Here is a 20,192-nt window from a genome sequence, read left to right as displayed (position 1 = left end):
AATAAAGAGGAAGTTGGATTTTTGGAGTATGAGAGAGTTGTCAATGATTGGTAAGATTGTGGTGATCAAGAGTGTGATATTGCCGATCCTGTTGTATGTGGCTTTGGTGTTTCCACCAGGTTATATGACACTGAGAAAGTTGAATAGGATTTTGTTTGTATTTTTCTGGGGGTCAAAAGTGGAGAAGGTGAGAAGAGAGAATGTGATGAAATAGTGTAGGAATGGAGGAATGAATTTTCCTAATGTTGAAGTGTATCTGGGGATTAATCTATTGTTTGCTGTGAGGAGAAGTATGGGAGAGCAGTGGAAATTTGCATGTATGATGAGGTTTCTAGGAGGGGGTGTGTTATGCAGATTAGGGTGGATGGAGAGAGATCTGAGAAAGCCGTATGCTTTGGGGAGTCCTGGTTGGTATGGGTTTGTTGAGGTGTTCATGAGAAAGTTTGGTTTGATAGGTGTGAGACAGGATGTGTTAAAGGAGAAGAAGATTATGGTGAAGTGTATTAGGGAGAAGGAAGTTCAGTGTAATATTAATATGGTGAGAGGACAGAATGTGAGTAAAGTGTGGAAGAGTTTGCAGACAGATGGTATGACTAATAGACAGAGAGAGATTGTATGGCAGAGTTTGCATGGTGCATTGCCAGTAAGAGAGGTACAGAAGAGTCGGGGGATTGGAAGGAGTGAGAGATGTCCGAGAGAGGGTTGTGGAGGGAATGAGAGTATTATGCATTTGTTTTGGAATTGTGATAGAGCGCAAGAAGTGTGGAAGGGAATTGGTCCGTTGGCCAAAGAATTGATGGGGGTAAGAAAGTGGTCTTTTGAAGTGATTATGTTTGGTCTGGCGGTGGTAGGTGGGAGGAAGGAGAGAATGTTATATGTGTTGTTAGCGATAATTAAGGAGGTATTGTGGGATGTTAGGAATTTGTATATATTTAAGAAGAAGGATGTGTCGGTTGAAGAGTGTATGAGAATGATATTAGATAGATTGCATACTGTATATTTGTGGGATAAGAAGAGATTTGGAGAGGATGATGCGGAGGGGACTTGGAAGTTTTTAAAATGGAGACACGTGGTGAGGGTTTGAGGGTGGTGTGTTGTTATGCTATGTACTTTGTTTTTGGGTGTATTTTGTTATATGTTGATAAAGTAACCTAATGATGAGTTTGATGAATTGTGACTAAGTTCAGTAAATCTGAGAGGCAAACGTGAAGTAAACCTGAACGATTAAGTTTTAATTCAAACCTGAAGGTTTTAAAAAAAAAAAAAAAAAAAAAAATCTGTTCTTATCAGTTTAATATCTGATACGTCCCCTATCTGGGGACCATATATTAAATGGATTTTTGAGAACGGGGGCCGATTTCGAAGCTTGCTTCCGTCGCCCTATGCATTGACCCGATATGGCAGTATCTTCGGGTACAGTGCACCACCCCCTTACAGGGTTAAAAAGAAAGATTCCTACTTTCATTGCTACCTGCTTGCTGGCTAGCCAGCTAGCCAGCCCTGTGGGCCTTGCTGCTGCTGCTGCTGCAGCCAAAAAACAAAAGGTGGTGCTGCTGCTGCTTCTGCTTCTGCTTGTGTCTGGCCGCTGTTGGAGCGTCCAGGCACAGGACTTCTGCTGCTGCTGACTAAATGGCCTCCTTAATTGGATCATTTGAGTAGCCAGCACACCTGTGCAGGTAGGGCATGACATGATAGGCAGCTGCCTTGATAGCGGGTGGGTGCTGAATGTTCCTAATTGACAAAATAAGATTAATGCTTATGAAGAAATATAAAATCTCATCCCTTCCCCAATATCGCGCCACACCCCTACCCCTTAATTCCCTGGTTGAACTTGATGGACATATGTCTTTTTTCGACCGTACTAACTATGTAACTATGTAACATAACATGGGGGGGGGGGGGGGGGGGGTCTCCTGGCTGTTCACACAGGTGTGTCATTGCTGTACATTGACCATGCATTGCTTCTGTGGTATTGCAAAGGCAAAGACAAATGCTTCCAGCCATCCATTGCACTAATGGATTGGTCATCAGCTGGCTGTCTATGTCCCGCATCAATATAGACCAAAGTACAGAGGGTTAGGCTATGCTATTGTGCACCTACCTGATGCATCAGAAGGTGCGAGGCCCTTGCTAAATTCTGTGCACAGACTTTGAGATCTATGCTTTAGACTGTATCTAAACCTGCTCCAACATGGACTGACATTCTGGCCTACTTTCAGCCGATGCGACTTGTCTGTCGCTGAACAGTCGCTTTTTATGTATTCAGCACCTATGTATAATGTTGTAAAAATGCTCTAGAAGCTAAAGTCGCAGAAATGTCACACATATTTGGCCTGCAACTTTCTGTGCGACAAATTCAGACAGGAAAAATCAGTATAAATCCTTAGAAAATTATCCCCCAGTGTCTCCATCTGCTGGCGGTATTGAATAAGCATTGCTGCACTGATGGGGTATGCATTAGACGAAAAAAAAGAAGAAAAAGAAGAATAATACGCCCAGAAAAGAGGCGAAAAGGAGAAAAACGTAAAAAAACGTGAAAAAAAAGTAAGAGGAAGAGAAGGGAAAAAAAGGTGGAAATGGGTTTAAAAGTGATTTCGGCGGAGAAATATATATATATATATATATATATATATATATATATATATATATACGCGCACACACACACATATATATAAACGTATTCTCCGTTGAGATATTGCAGCCGCTGCTGTGTCCAGGCCCAGGAGCCTTAGCACTGTGCTGTGATGTCACTCAATACCACTGACATCACTAGGTGTAAACAACATCTCTCCTTTGCTGTGTATGTGACTATGGAGCTGTTTGGTGATGTCGTCTATTATGGCCTTCATAGAAGCAACAGGAGATTGTTGCATCCATCTAGAACCCTCAGAACTACAGTGCTATGATGTCACTCACTTCCACAGGCCTTGCAGAGTGTAAACAACAACAACCCAGCTTTGTTGTGTATGTAACCATAGGGATTTGTGATGTCACCTAGAACCTTCACAGCAGCGACAGCTTTATGAGGAGCATCAGCACTGCTCTGCCTGAGCAGAACCATCACCGCCATAGGTTGTCAAATAACCCGGGTTTAACCCACACAGGTAAGTCCAATGGGGTGCAGGCATGTCCTCTATGCTTACAGCTTCCCGTGGGTGTTGGTTTGATACCGTTTGGGGACAGCCAAGGAGGCATCTGCAGGCAACAAAGGTAGGTGTGTGCTTGTGTGTGTGTTTCCTATGCAGATCCTAAGCCCAGTGTCACATGCAAGTAGGAGGAGTAAGAAGGGTTCCTGGCAAATCCGGGTTATGGATTGCATTTAAAAAGGCCCCGTGGGAGTGCAATGGGCCCCTGTCTTGCTGCTTAGCAATAATGGTATGGGTTTAGGTTCTGCTGTGTGTACTGGTGGTTGACTGCCCCCCAGCCCAGAGTGTGCATGGAAAATTGTCTGGCAGCCTCCCTGACAGCAAGCAGTGATAGTGCCCATGAAGGGGACCTTGTTGGGCCCGCCCCTTTCACGGTTATCGCTTCTCGGCCTTTTGGCTAAGATCAAGTGTAGTATCTGTTCTTATCAGTTTAATATCTGATACGTCCCCTATCTGGGGACCATATATTAAATGGATTTTTGAGAACGGGGGCCGATTTCGAAGCTTGCTTCCGTCGCCCTATGCATTGACCCGATATGGCAGTATCTTCGGGTACAGTGCACCACCCCCTTACAGGGTTAAAAAGAAAGATTCCTACTTTCATTGCTACCTGCTTGCTGGCTAGCCAGCTAGCCAGCCCTGTGGGCCTTGCTGCTGCTGCTGCTGCAGCCAAAAAACAAAAGGTGGTGCTGCTGCTGCTTCTGCTTCTGCTTGTGTCTGGCCGCTGTTGGAGCGTCCAGGCACAGGACTTCTGCTGCTGCTGACTAAATGGCCTCCTTAATTGGATCATTTGAGTAGCCAGCACACCTGTGCAGGTAGGGCATGACATGATAGGCAGCTGCCTTGATAGCGGGTGGGTGCTGAATGTTCCTAATTGACAAAATAAGATTAATGCTTATGAAGAAATATAAAATCTCATCCCTTCCCCAATATCGCGCCACACCCCTACCCCTTAATTCCCTGGTTGAACTTGATGGACATATGTCTTTTTTCGACCGTACTAACTATGTAACTATGTAACATAACATGGGGGGGGGGGGGTCTCCTGGCTGTTCACACAGGTGTGTCATTGCTGTACATTGACCATGCATTGCTTCTGTGGTATTGCAAAGGCAAAGACAAATGCTTCCAGCCATCCATTGCACTAATGGATTGGTCATCAGCTGGCTGTCTATGTCCCGCATCAATATAGACCAAAGTACAGAGGGTTAGGCTATGCTATTGTGCACCTACCTGATGCATCAGAAGGTGCGAGGCCCTTGCTAAATTCTGTGCACAGACTTTGAGATCTATGCTTTAGACTGTATCTAAACCTGCTCCAACATGGACTGACATTCTGGCCTACTTTCAGCCGATGCGACTTGTCTGTCGCTGAACAGTCGCTTTTTATGTATTCAGCACCTATGTATAATGTTGTAAAAATGCTCTAGAAGCTAAAGTCGCAGAAATGTCACACATATTTGGCCTGCAACTTTCTGTGCGACAAATTCAGACAGGAAAAATCAGTATAAATCCTTAGAAAATTATCCCCCAGTGTCTCCATCTGCTGGCGGCATTGAATAAGCATTGCTGCACTGATGGGGTATGCATTAGACGAAAAAAAAGAAGAAAAAGAAGAATAATACGCCCAGAAAAGAGGCGAAAAGGAGAAAAACGTAAAAAAACGTGAAAAAAAAGTAAGAGGAAGAGAAGGGAAAAAAAGGTGGAAATGGGTTTAAAAGTGATTTCGGCGGAGAAATATATATATATATATATATATATATATATATATATATATATATATACGCGCACACACACACATATATATAAACGTATTCTCCGTTGAGATATTGCAGCCGCTGCTGTGTCCAGGCCCAGGAGCCTTAGCACTGTGCTGTGATGTCACTCAATACCACTGACATCACTAGGTGTAAACAACATCTCTCCTTTGCTGTGTATGTGACTATGGAGCTGTTTGGTGATGTCGTCTATTATGGCCTTCATAGAAGCAACAGGAGATTGTTGCATCCATCTAGAACCCTCAGAACTACAGTGCTATGATGTCACTCACTTCCACAGGCCTTGCAGAGTGTAAACAACAACAACCCAGCTTTGTTGTGTATGTAACCATAGGGATTTGTGATGTCACCTAGAACCTTCACAGCAGCGACAGCTTTATGAGGAGCATCAGCACTGCTCTGCCTGAGCAGAACCATCACCGCCATAGGTTGTCAAATAACCCGGGTTTAACCCACACAGGTAAGTCCAATGGGGTGCAGGCATGTCCTCTATGCTTACAGCTTCCCGTGGGTGTTGGTTTGATACCGTTTGGGGACAGCCAAGGAGGCATCTGCAGGCAACAAAGGTAGGTGTGTGCTTGTGTGTGTGTTTCCTATGCAGATCCTAAGCCCAGTGTCACATGCAAGTAGGAGGAGTAAGAAGGGTTCCTGGCAAATCCGGGTTATGGATTGCATTTAAAAAGGCCCCGTGGGAGTGCAATGGGCCCCTGTCTTGCTGCTTAGCAATAATGGTATGGGTTTAGGTTCTGCTGTGTGTACTGGTGGTTGACTGCCCCCCAGCCCAGAGTGTGCATGGAAAATTGTCTGGCAGCCTCCCTGACAGCAAGCAGTGATAGTGCCCATGAAGGGGACCTTGTTGGGCCCGCCCCTTTCACGGTTATCGCTTCTCGGCCTTTTGGCTAAGATCAAGTGTAGTATCTGTTCTTATCAGTTTAATATCTGATACGTCCCCTATCTGGGGACCATATATTAAATGGATTTTTGAGAACGGGGGCCGATTTCGAAGCTTGCTTCCGTCGCCCTATGCATTGACCCGATATGGCAGTATCTTCGGGTACAGTGCACCACCCCCTTACAGGGTTAAAAAGAAAGATTCCTACTTTCATTGCTACCTGCTTGCTGGCTAGCCAGCTAGCCAGCCCTGTGGGCCTTGCTGCTGCTGCTGCTGCAGCCAAAAAACAAAAGGTGGTGCTGCTGCTGCTGCTTCTGCTTCTGCTTGTGTCTGGCCGCTGTTGGAGCGTCCAGGCACAGGACTTCTGCTGCTGCTGACTAAATGGCCTCCTTAATTGGATCATTTGAGTAGCCAGCACACCTGTGCAGGTAGGGCATGACATGATAGGCAGCTGCCTTGATAGCGGGTGGGTGCTGAATGTTCCTAATTGACAAAATAAGATTAATGCTTATGAAGAAATATAAAATCTCATCCCTTCCCCAATATCGCGCCACACCCCTACCCCTTAATTCCCTGGTTGAACTTGATGGACATATGTCTTTTTTCGACCGTACTAACTATGTAACTATGTAACATAACATGGGGGGGGGGGGTCTCCTGGCTGTTCACACAGGTGTGTCATTGCTGTACATTGACCATGCATTGCTTCTGTGGTATTGCAAAGGCAAAGACAAATGCTTCCAGCCATCCATTGCACTAATGGATTGGTCATCAGCTGGCTGTCTATGTCCCGCATCAATATAGACCAAAGTACAGAGGGTTAGGCTATGCTATTGTGCACCTACCTGATGCATCAGAAGGTGCGAGGCCCTTGCTAAATTCTGTGCACAGACTTTGAGATCTATGCTTTAGACTGTATCTAAACCTGCTCCAACATGGACTGACATTCTGGCCTACTTTCAGCCGATGCGACTTGTCTGTCGCTGAACAGTCGCTTTTTATGTATTCAGCACCTATGTATAATGTTGTAAAAATGCTCTAGAAGCTAAAGTCGCAGAAATGTCACACATATTTGGCCTGCAACTTTCTGTGCGACAAATTCAGACAGGAAAAATCAGTATAAATCCTTAGAAAATTATCCCCCAGTGTCTCCATCTGCTGGCGGTATTGAATAAGCATTGCTGCACTGATGGGGTATGCATTAGACGAAAAAAAAGAAGAAAAAGAAGAATAATACGCCCAGAAAAGAGGCGAAAAGGAGAAAAACGTAAAAAAACGTGAAAAAAAAGTAAGAGGAAGAGAAGGGAAAAAAAGGTGGAAATGGGTTTAAAAGTGATTTCGGCGGAGAAATATATATATATATATATATATATATATATATATATATACGCGCACACACACACATATATATAAACGTATTCTCCGTTGAGATATTGCAGCCGCTGCTGTGTCCAGGCCCAGGAGCCTTAGCACTGTGCTGTGATGTCACTCAATACCACTGACATCACTAGGTGTAAACAACATCTCTCCTTTGCTGTATATGTGACTATGGAGCTGTTTGGTGATGTCGTCTATTATGGCCTTCATAGAAGCAACAGGAGATTGTTGCATCCATCTAGAACCCTCAGAACTACAGTGCTATGATGTCACTCACTTCCACAGGCCTTGCAGAGTGTAAACAACAACAACCCAGCTTTGTTGTGTATGTAACCATAGGGATTTGTGATGTCACCTAGAACCTTCACAGCAGCGACAGCTTTATGAGGAGCATCAGCACTGCTCTGCCTGAGCAGAACCATCACCGCCATAGGTTGTCAAATAACCCGGGTTTAACCCACACAGGTAAGTCCAATGGGGTGCAGGCATGTCCTCTATGCTTACAGCTTCCCGTGGGTGTTGGTTTGATACCGTTTGGGGACAGCCAAGGAGGCATCTGCAGGCAACAAAGGTAGGTGTGTGCTTGTGTGTGTGTTTCCTATGCAGATCCTAAGCCCAGTGTCACATGCAAGTAGGAGGAGTAAGAAGGGTTCCTGGCAAATCCGGGTTATGGATTGCATTTAAAAAGGCCCCGTGGGAGTGCAATGGGCCCCTGTCTTGCTGCTTAGCAATAATGGTATGGGTTTAGGTTCTGCTGTGTGTACTGGTGGTTGACTGCCCCCCAGCCCAGAGTGTGCATGGAAAATTGTCTGGCAGCCTCCCTGACAGCAAGCAGTGATAGTGCCCATGAAGGGGACCTTGTTGGGCCCGCCCCTTTCACGGTTATCGCTTCTCGGCCTTTTGGCTAAGATCAAGTGTAGTATCTGTTCTTATCAGTTTAATATCTGATACGTCCCCTATCTGGGGACCATATATTAAATGGATTTTTGAGAACGGGGGCCGATTTCGAAGCTTGCTTCCGTCGCCCTATGCATTGACCCGATATGGCAGTATCTTCGGGTACAGTGCACCACCCCCTTACAGGGTTAAAAAGAAAGATTCCTACTTTCATTGCTACCTGCTTGCTGGCTAGCCAGCTAGCCAGCCCTGTGGGCCTTGCTGCTGCTGCTGCTGCAGCCAAAAAACAAAAGGTGGTGCTGCTGCTGCTTCTGCTTCTGCTTGTGTCTGGCCGCTGTTGGAGCGTCCAGGCACAGGACTTCTGCTGCTGCTGACTAAATGGCCTCCTTAATTGGATCATTTGAGTAGCCAGCACACCTGTGCAGGTAGGGCATGACATGATAGGCAGCTGCCTTGATAGCGGGTGGGTGCTGAATGTTCCTAATTGACAAAATAAGATTAATGCTTATGAAGAAATATAAAATCTCATCCCTTCCCCAATATCGCGCCACACCCCTACCCCTTATTTCCCTGGTTGAACTTGATGGACATATGTCTTTTTTCGACCGTACTAACTATGTAACTATGTAACATAACATGGGGGGGGTCTCCTGGCTGTTCACACAGGTGTGTCATTGCTGTACATTGACCATGCATTGCTTCTGTGGTATTGCAAAGGCAAAGACAAATGCTTCCAGCCATCCATTGCACTAATGGATTGGTCATCAGCTGGCTGTCTATGTCCCGCATCAATATAGACCAAAGTACAGAGGGTTAGGCTATGCTATTGTGCACCTACCTGATGCATCAGAAGGTGCGAGGCCCTTGCTAAATTCTGTGCACAGACTTTGAGATCTATGCTTTAGACTGTATCTAAACCTGCTCCAACATGGACTGACATTCTGGCCTACTTTCAGCCGATGCGACTTGTCTGTCGCTGAACAGTCGCTTTTTATGTATTCAGCACCTATGTATAATGTTGTAAAAATGCTCTAGAAGCTAAAGTCGCAGAAATGTCACACATATTTGGCCTGCAACTTTCTGTGCGACAAATTCAGACAGGAAAAATCAGTATAAATCCTTAGAAAATTATCCCCCAGTGTCTCCATCTGCTGGCGGTATTGAATAAGCATTGCTGCACTAATGGGGTATGCATTAGACGAAAAAAAAAGAAGAAAAAGAAGAATAATACGCCCAGAAAAGAGGCGAAAAGGAGAAAAACGTAAAAAAACGTGAAAAAAAAGTAAGAGGAAGAGAAGGGAAAAAAAGGTGGAAATGGGTTTAAAAGTGATTTCGGCGGAGAAATATATATATATATATATATATATATATATATATATATATATATACGCGCACACACACACATATATATAAACGTATTCTCCGTTGAGATATTGCAGCCGCTGCTGTGTCCAGGCCCAGGAGCCTTAGCACTGTGCTGTGATGTCACTCAATACCACTGACATCACTAGGTGTAAACAACATCTCTCCTTTGCTGTGTATGTGACTATGGAGCTGTTTGGTGATGTCGTCTATTATGGCCTTCATAGAAGCAACAGGAGATTGTTGCATCCATCTAGAACCCTCAGAACTACAGTGCTATGATGTCACTCACTTCCACAGGCCTTGCAGAGTGTAAACAACAACAACCCAGCTTTGTTGTGTATGTAACCATAGGGATTTGTGATGTCACCTAGAACCTTCACAGCAGCGACAGCTTTATGAGGAGCATCAGCACTGCTCTGCCTGAGCAGAACCATCACCGCCATAGGTTGTCAAATAACCCGGGTTTAACCCACACAGGTAAGTCCAATGGGGTGCAGGCATGTCCTCTATGCTTACAGCTTCCCGTGGGTGTTGGTTTGATACCGTTTGGGGACAGCCAAGGAGGCATCTGCAGGCAACAAAGGTAGGTGTGTGCTTGTGTGTGTGTTTCCTATGCAGATCCTAAGCCCAGTGTCACATGCAAGTAGGAGGAGTAAGAAGGGTTCCTGGCAAATCCGGGTTATGGATTGCATTTAAAAAGGCCCCGTGGGAGTGCAATGGGCCCCTGTCTTGCTGCTTAGCAATAATGGTATGGGTTTAGGTTCTGCTGTGTGTACTGGTGGTTGACTGCCCCCCAGCCCAGAGTGTGCATGGAAAATTGTCTGGCAGCCTCCCTGACAGCAAGCAGTGATAGTGCCCATGAAGGGGACCTTGTTGGGCCCGCCCCTTTCACGGTTATCGCTTCTCGGCCTTTTGGCTAAGATCAAGTGTAGTATCTGTTCTTATCAGTTTAATATCTGATACGTCCCCTATCTGGGGACCATATATTAAATGGATTTTTGAGAACGGGGGCCGATTTCGAAGCTTGCTTCCGTCGCCCTATGCATTGACCCGATATGGCAGTATCTTCGGGTACAGTGCACCACCCCCTTACAGGGTTAAAAAGAAAGATTCCTACTTTCATTGCTACCTGCTTGCTGGCTAGCCAGCTAGCCAGCCCTGTGGGCCTTGCTGCTGCTGCTGCTGCAGCCAAAAAACAAAAGGTGGTGCTGCTGCTGCTTCTGCTTCTGCTTGTGTCTGGCCGCTGTTGGAGCGTCCAGGCACAGGACTTCTGCTGCTGCTGACTAAATGGCCTCCTTAATTGGATCATTTGAGTAGCCAGCACACCTGTGCAGGTAGGGCATGACATGATAGGCAGCTGCCTTGATAGCGGGTGGGTGCTGAATGTTCCTAATTGACAAAATAAGATTAATGCTTATGAAGAAATATAAAATCTCATCCCTTCCCCAATATCGCGCCACACCCCTACCCCTTAATTCCCTGGTTGAACTTGATGGACATATGTCTTTTTTCGACCGTACTAACTATGTAACTATGTAACATAACATGGGGGGGGGGGGTCTCCTGGCTGTTCACACAGGTGTGTCATTGCTGTACATTGACCATGCATTGCTTCTGTGGTATTGCAAAGGCAAAGACAAATGCTTCCAGCCATCCATTGCACTAATGGATTGGTCATCAGCTGGCTGTCTATGTCCCGCATCAATATAGACCAAAGTACAGAGGGTTAGGCTATGCTATTGTGCACCTACCTGATGCATCAGAAGGTGCGAGGCCCTTGCTAAATTCTGTGCACAGACTTTGAGATCTATGCTTTAGACTGTATCTAAACCTGCTCCAACATGGACTGACATTCTGGCCTACTTTCAGCCGATGCGACTTGTCTGTCGCTGAACAGTCGCTTTTTATGTATTCAGCACCTATGTATAATGTTGTAAAAATGCTCTAGAAGCTAAAGTCGCAGAAATGTCACACATATTTGGCCTGCAACTTTCTGTGCGACAAATTCAGACAGGAAAAATCAGTATAAATCCTTAGAAAATTATCCCCCAGTGTCTCCATCTGCTGGCGGTATTGAATAAGCATTGCTGCACTGATGGGGTATGCATTAGACGAAAAAAAAGAAGAAAAAGAAGAATAATACGCCCAGAAAAGAGGCGAAAAGGAGAAAAACGTAAAAAAACGTGAAAAAAAAGTAAGAGGAAGAGAAGGGAAAAAAAGGTGGAAATGGGTTTAAAAGTGATTTCGGCGGAGAAATATATATATATATATATATATATATATATATATATATATATATATATATATACGCGCACACACACACATATATATAAACGTATTCTCCGTTGAGATATTGCAGCCGCTGCTGTGTCCAGGCCCAGGAGCCTTAGCACTGTGCTGTGATGTCACTCAATACCACTGACATCACTAGGTGTAAACAACATCTCTCCTTTGCTGTGTATGTGACTATGGAGCTGTTTGGTGATGTCGTCTATTATGGCCTTCATAGAAGCAACAGGAGATTGTTGCATCCATCTAGAACCCTCAGAACTACAGTGCTATGATGTCACTCACTTCCACAGGCCTTGCAGAGTGTAAACAACAACAACCCAGCTTTGTTGTGTATGTAACCATAGGGATTTGTGATGTCACCTAGAACCTTCACAGCAGCGACAGCTTTATGAGGAGCATCAGCACTGCTCTGCCTGAGCAGAACCATCACCGCCATAGGTTGTCAAATAACCCGGGTTTAACCCACACAGGTAAGTCCAATGGGGTGCAGGCATGTCCTCTATGCTTACAGCTTCCCGTGGGTGTTGGTTTGATACCGTTTGGGGACAGCCAAGGAGGCATCTGCAGGCAACAAAGGTAGGTGTGTGCTTGTGTGTGTGTTTCCTATGCAGATCCTAAGCCCAGTGTCACATGCAAGTAGGAGGAGTAAGAAGGGTTCCTGGCAAATCCGGGTTATGGATTGCATTTAAAAAGGCCCCGTGGGAGTGCAATGGGCCCCTGTCTTGCTGCTTAGCAATAATGGTATGGGTTTAGGTTCTGCTGTGTGTACTGGTGGTTGACTGCCCCCCAGCCCAGAGTGTGCATGGAAAATTGTCTGGCAGCCTCCCTGACAGCAAGCAGTGATAGTGCCCATGAAGGGGACCTTGTTGGGCCCGCCCCTTTCACGGTTATCGCTTCTCGGCCTTTTGGCTAAGATCAAGTGTAGTATCTGTTCTTATCAGTTTAATATCTGATACGTCCCCTATCTGGGGACCATATATTAAATGGATTTTTGAGAACGGGGGCCGATTTCGAAGCTTGCTTCCGTCGCCCTATGCATTGACCCGATATGGCAGTATCTTCGGGTACAGTGCACCACCCCCTTACAGGGTTAAAAAGAAAGATTCCTACTTTCATTGCTACCTGCTTGCTGGCTAGCCAGCTAGCCAGCCCTGTGGGCCTTGCTGCTGCTGCTGCTGCAGCCAAAAAACAAAAGGTGGTGCTGCTGCTGCTTCTGCTTCTGCTTGTGTCTGGCCGCTGTTGGAGCGTCCAGGCACAGGACTTCTGCTGCTGCTGACTAAATGGCCTCCTTAATTGGATCATTTGAGTAGCCAGCACACCTGTGCAGGTAGGGCATGACATGATAGGCAGCTGCCTTGATAGCGGGTGGGTGCTGAATGTTCCTAATTGACAAAATAAGATTAATGCTTATGAAGAAATATAAAATCTCATCCCTTCCCCAATATCGCGCCACACCCCTACCCCTTAATTCCCTGGTTGAACTTGATGGACATATGTCTTTTTTCGACCGTACTAACTATGTAACTATGTAACATAACATGGGGGGGGGGGGGTCTCCTGGCTGTTCACACAGGTGTGTCATTGCTGTACATTGACCATGCATTGCTTCTGTGGTATTGCAAAGGCAAAGACAAATGCTTCCAGCCATCCATTGCACTAATGGATTGGTCATCAGCTGGCTGTCTATGTCCCGCATCAATATAGACCAAAGTACAGAGGGTTAGGCTATGCTATTGTGCACCTACCTGATGCATCAGAAGGTGCGAGGCCCTTGCTAAATTCTGTGCACAGACTTTGAGATCTATGCTTTAGACTGTATCTAAACCTGCTCCAACATGGACTGACATTCTGGCCTACTTTCAGCCGATGCGACTTGTCTGTCGCTGAACAGTCGCTTTTTATGTATTCAGCACCTATGTATAATGTTGTAAAAATGCTCTAGAAGCTAAAGTCGCAGAAATGTCACACATATTTGGCCTGCAACTTTCTGTGCGACAAATTCAGACAGGAAAAATCAGTATAAATCCTTAGAAAATTATCCCCCAGTGTCTCCATCTGCTGGCGGTATTGAATAAGCATTGCTGCACTGATGGGGTATGCATTAGACGAAAAAAAAGAAGAAAAAGAAGAATAATACGCCCAGAAAAGAGGCGAAAAGGAGAAAAACGTAAAAAAACGTGAAAAAAAAGTAAGAGGAAGAGAAGGGAAAAAAAGGTGGAAATGGGTTTAAAAGTGATTTCGGCGGAGAAATATATATATATATATATATATATATATATATATATATATATATATATATACGCGCACACACACACATATATATAAACGTATTCTCCGTTGAGATATTGCAGCCGCTGCTGTGTCCAGGCCCAGGAGCCTTAGCACTGTGCTGTGATGTCACTCAATACCACTGACATCACTAGGTGTAAACAACATCTCTCCTTTGCTGTGTATGTGACTATGGAGCTGTTTGGTGATGTCGTCTATTATGGCCTTCATAGAAGCAACAGGAGATTGTTGCATCCATCTAGAACCCTCAGAACTACAGTGCTATGATGTCACTCACTTCCACAGGCCTTGCAGAGTGTAAACAACAACAACCCAGCTTTGTTGTGTATGTAACCATAGGGATTTGTGATGTCACCTAGAACCTTCACAGCAGCGACAGCTTTATGAGGAGCATCAGCACTGCTCTGCCTGAGCAGAACCATCACCGCCATAGGTTGTCAAATAACCCGGGTTTAACCCACACAGGTAAGTCCAATGGGGTGCAGGCATGTCCTCTATGCTTACAGCTTCCCGTGGGTGTTGGTTTGATACCGTTTGGGGACAGCCAAGGAGGCATCTGCAGGCAACAAAGGTAGGTGTGTGCTTGTGTGTGTGTTTCCTATGCAGATCCTAAGCCCAGTGTCACATGCAAGTAGGAGGAGTAAGAAGGGTTCCTGGCAAATCCGGGTTATGGATTGCATTTAAAAAGGCCCCGTGGGAGTGCAATGGGCCCCTGTCTTGCTGCTTAGCAATAATGGTATGGGTTTAGGTTCTGCTGTGTGTACTGGTGGTTGACTGCCCCCCAGCCCAGAGTGTGCATGGAAAATTGTCTGGCAGCCTCCCTGACAGCAAGCAGTGATAGTGCCCATGAAGGGGACCTTGTTGGGCCCGCCCCTTTCACGGTTATCGCTTCTCGGCCTTTTGGCTAAGATCAAGTGTAGTATCTGTTCTTATCAGTTTAATATCTGATACGTCCCCTATCTGGGGACCATATATTAAATGGATTTTTGAGAACGGGGGCCGATTTCGAAGCTTGCTTCCGTCGCCCTATGCATTGACCCGATATGGCAGTATCTTCGGGTACAGTGCACCACCCCCTTACAGGGTTAAAAAGAAAGATTCCTACTTTCATTGCTACCTGCTTGCTGGCTAGCCAGCTAGCCAGCCCTGTGGGCCTTGCTGCTGCTGCTGCTGCAGCCAAAAAACAAAAGGTGGTGCTGCTGCTGCTTCTGCTTCTGCTTGTGTCTGGCCGCTGTTGGAGCGTCCAGGCACAGGACTTCTGCTGCTGCTGACTAAATGGCCTCCTTAATTGGATCATTTGAGTAGCCAGCACACCTGTGCAGGTAGGGCATGACATGATAGGCAGCTGCCTTGATAGCGGGTGGGTGCTGAATGTTCCTAATTGACAAAATAAGATTAATGCTTATGAAGAAATATAAAATCTCATCCCTTCCCCAATATCGCGCCACACCCCTACCCCTTAATTCCCTGGTTGAACTTGATGGACATATGTCTTTTTTCGACCGTACTAACTATGTAACTATGTAACATAACATGGGGGGGGGGGGGGGGGTCTCCTGGCTGTTCACACAGGTGTGTCATTGCTGTACATTGACCATGCATTGCTTCTGTGGTATTGCAAAGGCAAAGACAAATGCTTCCAGCCATCCATTGCACTAATGGATTGGTCATCAGCTGGCTGTCTATGTCCCGCATCAATATAGACCAAAGTACAGAGGGTTAGGCTATGCTATTGTGCACCTACCTGATGCATCAGAAGGTGCGAGGCCCTTGCTAAATTCTGTGCACAGACTTTGAGATCTATGCTTTAGACTGTATCTAAACCTGCTCCAACATGGACTGACATTCTGGCCTACTTTCAGCCGATGCGACTTGTCTGTCGCTGAACAGTCGCTTTTTATGTATTCAGCACCTATGTATAATGTTGTAAAAATGCTCTAGAAGCTAAAGTCGCAGAAATGTCACACATATTTGGCCTGCAACTTTCTGTGCGACAAATTCAGACAGGAAAAATCAGTATAAATCCTTAGAAAATTATCCCCCAGTGTCTCCATCTGCTGGCGGTATTGAATAAGCATTGCTGCACTGATGGGGTATGCATTAGATGAAAAAAAAGAAGAAAAAGAAGAATAATACGCCCAGAAAAGAGGCGAAAAGGAGAAAAACGTAAAAAAACGTGAAAAAAAAGTAAGAGGAAGAGAAGGGAAAAAAAGGTGGAAATGGGTTTAAAAGTGATTTCGGCGGAGAAATATATATATATATATATATATATATATATATATATATATATATATATATATATACGCGCACACACACACATATATATAAACGTATTCTCCGTTGAGATATTGCAGCCGCTGCTGTGTCCAGGCCCAGGAGCCTTAGCACTGTGCTGTCATGTCACTCAATACCACTGACATCACTAGGTGTAAACAACATCTCTCCTTTGCTGTGTATGTGACTATGGAGCTGTTTGGTGATGTCGTCTATTATGGCCTTCATAGAAGCAACAGGAGATTGTTGCATCCATCTAGAACCCTCAGAACTACAGTGCTATGATGTCACTCACTTCCACAGGCCTTGCAGAGTGTAAACAACAACAACCCAGCTTTGTTGTGTATGTAACCATAGGGATTTGTGATGTCACCTAGAACCTTCACAGCAGCGACAGCTTTATGAGGAGCATCAGCACTGCTCTGCCTGAGCAGAACCATCACCGCCATAGGTTGTCAAATAACCCGGGTTTAACCCACACAGGTAAGTCCAATGGGGTGCAGGCATGTCCTCTATGCTTACAGCTTCCCGTGGGTGTTGGTTTGATACCGTTTGGGGACAGCCAAGGAGGCATCTGCAGGCAACAAAGGTAGGTGTGTGCTTGTGTGTGTGTTTCCTATGCAGATCCTAAGCCCAGTGTCACATGCAAGTAGGAGGAGTAAGAAGGGTTCCTGGCAAATCCGGGTTATGGATTGCATTTAAAAAGGCCCCGTGGGAGTGCAATGGGCCCCTGTCTTGCTGCTTAGCAATAATGGTATGGGTTTAGGTTCTGCTGTGTGTACTGGTGGTTGACTGCCCCCCAGCCCAGAGTGTGCATGGAAAATTGTCTGGCAGCCTCCCTGACAGCAAGCAGTGATAGTGCCCATGAAGGGGACCTTGTTGGGCCCGCCCCTTTCACGGTTATCGCTTCTCGGCCTTTTGGCTAAGATCAAGTGTAGTATCTGTTCTTATCAGTTTAATATCTGATACGTCCCCTATCTGGGGACCATATATTAAATGGATTTTTGAGAACGGGGGCCGATTTCGAAGCTTGCTTCCGTCGCCCTATGCATTGACCCGATATGGCAGTATCTTCGGGTACAGTGCACCACCCCCTTACAGGGTTAAAAAGAAAGATTCCTACTTTCATTGCTACCTGCTTGCTGGCTAGCCAGCTAGCCAGCCCTGTGGGCCTTGCTGCTGCTGCTGCTGCAGCCAAAAAACAAAAGGTGGTGCTGCTGCTGCTTCTGCTTCTGCTTGTGTCTGGCCGCTGTTGGAGCGTCCAGGCACAGGACTTCTGCTGCTGCTGACTAAATGGCCTCCTTAATTGGATCATTTGAGTAGCCAGCACACCTGTGCAGGTAGGGCATGACATGATAGGCAGCTGCCTTGATAGCGGGTGGGTGCTGAATGTTCCTAATTGACAAAATAAGATTAATGCTTATGAAGAAATATAAAATCTCATCCCTTCCCCAATATCGCGCCACACCCCTACCCCTTAATTCCCTGGTTGAACTTGATGGACATATGTCTTTTTTCGACCGTACTAACTATGTAACTATGTAACATAACATGGGGGGGGGGGGGGGGGTCTCCTGGCTGTTCACACAGGTGTGTCATTGCTGTACATTGACCATGCATTGCTTCTGTGGTATTGCAAAGGCAAAGACAAATGCTTCCAGCCATCCATTGCACTAATGGATTGGTCATCAGCTGGCTGTCTATGTCCCGCATCAATATAGACCAAAGTACAGAGGGTTAGGCTATGCTATTGTGCACCTACCTGATGCATCAGAAGGTGCGAGGCCCTTGCTAAATTCTGTGCACAGACTTTGAGATCTATGCTTTAGACTGTATCTAAACCTGCTCCAACATGGACTGACATTCTGGCCTACTTTCAGCCGATGCGACTTGTCTGTCGCTGAACAGTCGCTTTTTATGTATTCAGCACCTATGTATAATGTTGTAAAAATGCTCTAGAAGCTAAAGTCGCAGAAATGTCACACATATTTGGCCTGCAACTTTCTGTGCGACAAATTCAGACAGGAAAAATCAGTATAAATCCTTAGAAAATTATCCCCCAGTGTCTCCATCTGCTGGCGGTATTGAATAAGCATTGCTGCACTGATGGGGTATGCATTAGATGAAAAAAAAGAAGAAAAAGAAGAATAATACGCCCAGAAAAGAGGCGAAAAGGAGAAAAACGTAAAAAAACGTGAAAAAAAAGTAAGAGGAAGAGAAGGGAAAAAAAGGTGGAAATGGGTTTAAAAGTGATTTCGGCGGAGAAATATATATATATATATATATATATATATATATATATATATATATATATATACGCGCACACACACACATATATATAAACGTATTCTCCGTTGAGATATTGCAGCCGCTGCTGTGTCCAGGCCCAGGAGCCTTAGCACTGTGCTGTCATGTCACTCAATACCACTGACATCACTAGGTGTAAACAACATCTCTCCTTTGCTGTGTATGTGACTATGGAGCTGTTTGGTGATGTCGTCTATTATGGCCTTCATAGAAGCAACAGGAGATTGTTGCATCCATCTAGAACCCTCAGAACTACAGTGCTATGATGTCACTCACTTCCACAGGCCTTGCAGAGTGTAAACAACAACAACCCAGCTTTGTTGTGTATGTAACCATAGGGATTTGTGATGTCACCTAGAACCTTCACAGCAGCGACAGCTTTATGAGGAGCATCAGCACTGCTCTGCCTGAGCAGAACCATCACCGCCATAGGTTGTCAAATAACCCGGGTTTAACCCACACAGGTAAGTCCAATGGGGTGCAGGCATGTCCTCTATGCTTACAGCTTCCCGTGGGTGTTGGTTTGATACCGTTTGGGGACAGCCAAGGAGGCATCTGCAGGCAACAAAGGTAGGTGTGTGCTTGTGTGTGTGTTTCCTATGCAGATCCTAAGCCCAGTGTCACATGCAAGTAGGAGGAGTAAGAAGGGTTCCTGGCAAATCCGGGTTATGGATTGCATTTAAAAAGGCCCCGTGGGAGTGCAATGGGCCCCTGTCTTGCTGCTTAGCAATAATGGTATGGGTTTAGGTTCTGCTGTGTGTACTGGTGGTTGACTGCCCCCCAGCCCAGAGTGTGCATGGAAAATTGTCTGGCAGCCTCCCTGACAGCAAGCAGTGATAGTGCCCATGAAGGGGACCTTGTTGGGCCCGCCCCTTTCACGGTTATCGCTTCTCGGCCTTTTGGCTAAGATCAAGTGTAGTATCTGTTCTTATCAGTTTAATATCTGATACGTCCCCTATCTGGGGACCATATATTAAATGGATTTTTGAGAACGGGGGCCGATTTCGAAGCTTGCTTCCGTCGCCCTATGCATTGACCCGATATGGCAGTATCTTCGGGTACAGTGCACCACCCCCTTACAGGGTTAAAAAGAAAGATTCCTACTTTCATTGCTACCTGCTTGCTGGCTAGCCAGCTAGCCAGCCCTGTGGGCCTTGCTGCTGCTGCTGCTGCAGCCAAAAAACAAAAGGTGGTGCTGCTGCTGCTTCTGCTTCTGCTTGTGTCTGGCCGCTGTTGGAGCGTCCAGGCACAGGACTTCTGCTGCTGCTGACTAAATGGCCTCCTTAATTGGATCATTTGAGTAGCCAGCACACCTGTGCAGGTAGGGCATGACATGATAGGCAGCTGCCTTGATAGCGGGTGGGTGCTGAATGTTCCTAATTGACAAAATAAGATTAATGCTTATGAAGAAATATAAAATCTCATCCCTTCCCCAATATCGCGCCACACCCCTACCCCTTAATTCCCTGGTTGAACTTGATGGACATATGTCTTTTTTCGACCGTACTAACTATGTAACTATGTAACATAACATGGGGGGGGGGGTCTCCTGGCTGTTCACACAGGTGTGTCATT

At 45.7% G+C, this 20,192-nt stretch overlaps 8 non-coding genes and 1 pseudogene across 8 annotated transcripts; all 9 read left to right on the top strand.

Moving 5' to 3' along the window:
* Positions 1–1,224: 1,224 nt before the first annotated feature.
* LOC130307955 (U2 spliceosomal RNA) lies at positions 1,225–1,429 on the top strand (annotated as a pseudogene).
* Positions 1,430–3,523: 2,094 nt separating this feature from the next.
* LOC130307941 (U2 spliceosomal RNA) lies at positions 3,524–3,714 on the top strand. Its single transcript, XR_008857021.1, has one exon. It is a non-coding gene; the product is annotated as a U2 spliceosomal RNA (small nuclear RNA).
* A 2,089-nt stretch (positions 3,715–5,803) lies between these two features.
* Positions 5,804–5,994, top strand: LOC130307940 (U2 spliceosomal RNA). The gene has a single exon (XR_008857020.1). It is a non-coding gene; the product is annotated as a U2 spliceosomal RNA (small nuclear RNA).
* A 2,083-nt stretch (positions 5,995–8,077) lies between these two features.
* LOC130307939 (U2 spliceosomal RNA) lies at positions 8,078–8,268 on the top strand. Its single transcript, XR_008857019.1, has one exon. It is a non-coding gene; the product is annotated as a U2 spliceosomal RNA (small nuclear RNA).
* A 2,083-nt stretch (positions 8,269–10,351) lies between these two features.
* Positions 10,352–10,542, top strand: LOC130307938 (U2 spliceosomal RNA). Its single transcript, XR_008857018.1, has one exon. It is a non-coding gene; the product is annotated as a U2 spliceosomal RNA (small nuclear RNA).
* A 2,094-nt stretch (positions 10,543–12,636) lies between these two features.
* Positions 12,637–12,827, top strand: LOC130307936 (U2 spliceosomal RNA). The gene has a single exon (XR_008857017.1). It is a non-coding gene; the product is annotated as a U2 spliceosomal RNA (small nuclear RNA).
* Positions 12,828–14,920: 2,093 nt separating this feature from the next.
* LOC130307935 (U2 spliceosomal RNA) lies at positions 14,921–15,111 on the top strand. Its single transcript, XR_008857016.1, has one exon. It is a non-coding gene; the product is annotated as a U2 spliceosomal RNA (small nuclear RNA).
* Positions 15,112–17,212: 2,101 nt separating this feature from the next.
* On the top strand, positions 17,213–17,403 carry LOC130307933 (U2 spliceosomal RNA). The gene has a single exon (XR_008857014.1). It is a non-coding gene; the product is annotated as a U2 spliceosomal RNA (small nuclear RNA).
* A 2,097-nt stretch (positions 17,404–19,500) lies between these two features.
* On the top strand, positions 19,501–19,691 carry LOC130307932 (U2 spliceosomal RNA). The gene has a single exon (XR_008857013.1). It is a non-coding gene; the product is annotated as a U2 spliceosomal RNA (small nuclear RNA).
* Positions 19,692–20,192: the final 501 nt, after the last annotated feature.

The sequence above is a fragment of the Hyla sarda genome, unplaced genomic scaffold, assembly GCF_029499605.1.
Source record: "Hyla sarda isolate aHylSar1 unplaced genomic scaffold, aHylSar1.hap1 scaffold_1448, whole genome shotgun sequence".
NCBI classification, from domain to species: domain Eukaryota; kingdom Metazoa; phylum Chordata; class Amphibia; order Anura; family Hylidae; genus Hyla; species Hyla sarda.
Note: the sequence above shows the minus strand (reverse complement) of the source record. Positions and strands in the feature narration are given on the sequence as shown.